This window comes from Limulus polyphemus, unplaced genomic scaffold, assembly GCF_000517525.1.
Source record: "Limulus polyphemus unplaced genomic scaffold, Limulus_polyphemus-2.1.2 Scaffold1356, whole genome shotgun sequence".
Classification (NCBI taxonomy): Eukaryota; Metazoa; Arthropoda; class Merostomata; order Xiphosura; family Limulidae; genus Limulus; species Limulus polyphemus.
Genome location: NW_013666966.1, coordinates 13,960 through 15,434, shown reverse-complemented (window position 1 = coordinate 15,434; position 1,475 = coordinate 13,960).

Sequence of the window (1,475 nt, the reverse complement as noted above, 5' to 3'; positions counted from 1 at the left end):
CCCAAATTATCTTCTCTGACATAGGGGGTATTGTAGTTGACTTAAATGCTGTCACAACAGATCAACGGATGCAGCAACACTTACTGGAATCTGGCCTTTGTTGTTTCCAAACGTCATTTAATCGAAGTTAACCACACATTTTCTCGGTAGCAAATAGTCCAATCCTAATATGCATTGGTCTTCAATGTCAGCCGAATATATTTTCTGTCTGTTCTTCATTCCCATGAGCTCAATAGTTACCCACACTGGACCCCACAACCTTGCATAATGTCCTGTCACACCACAGAGCTTCTGTACAGCTTCTGGTACTCCTTTGTGATCCAGCACCTTGATATTCACAAGGGTTTGTTGAGATGCAGAATCTGTGACAAAGTTGCAATTTTGGCCATCCAGCTTTCCTGTCACATAGACACTATATGTGCTTGGCATTTTACACCTAGCTGTTGGGACTTTCATGATAGGGGTTGGTGGGTGTCCCTCAGCACCAACCACTACTGGTTTCCTGAAGCTGACTTATTAGTGGTATTCTTCTTACACTGGCTCCTCATATGTCATTGCTCTCCACAGTTCCAACAAGCTTTCTAGGTAGCTACCTTTCCTGCCATGGCATCTTCCCTGTGTTGAAGTTTTAAGCATTGAGCTCTCTTGTGCCCAGGTTTGTTACAGTGCCAGCAAAGTCCCTCAAACTTCTCTGAAAGCTGACCTTTTCTGCCTTGAATCCTGATGACTGTACCAACCTTGGTACCTCTGTGCTGGACTTAACGTAGGATTCGAATTCAAGAGCTCTGGCCATTGCATCCTGAATAATAGAGGGGTGTGCTTGTTTCACTTGTATCTTTAATTGTGGACTATTCAAGGCGTCCACAAACTGATCCCTCAGCAACAGCTTGAGGAAATCTGGTGGTACAGTTGTGAAGGCCTTGTGTGCCATACTTTACAAATCCTGTGCCAGCTTTTACAAGCTCTCCTCTTTAGCATGGACTCTCGTCCTAAACCTAGCCATGTAGACTTTGGACTGATTTTGAGTTCCATACCTGATTTCTAGAGCAGCTACTAGTGCTCTATAATTGTTCCTGTCGTCTGCTGACAACTGTCCAAGTATTTCCAGTGGTTGTCCCTTCAGGCTCGTTGCCAGGTACACTGGTTTCTGCTCCTCTGTCTATCAATTCATTTCTAACAGGAGCTCAAATTGTGCTCTATATGCTTCACATCGTATTACTGTGGCTTCCTTCATACTAGATCACCCCTATTGCTGACACTTGTGTCTGAAATGTGACTTCTGGCAGGACTGAAGATGTCTGCATTAGGGTTTGGCTGCAGGGTCTTGAAGAGGCGTCCTGTTGTGTGGGGCTGATTAGGTCCATGGTTAATATATCCTCTTTGTGTACAGGACAGTAAATCGTTCTTTAATGTATTTAATTCACTTTGAATTTTACTAATCTTTTCCATTTGTGTATGCTAGCTTTCTCTCAATT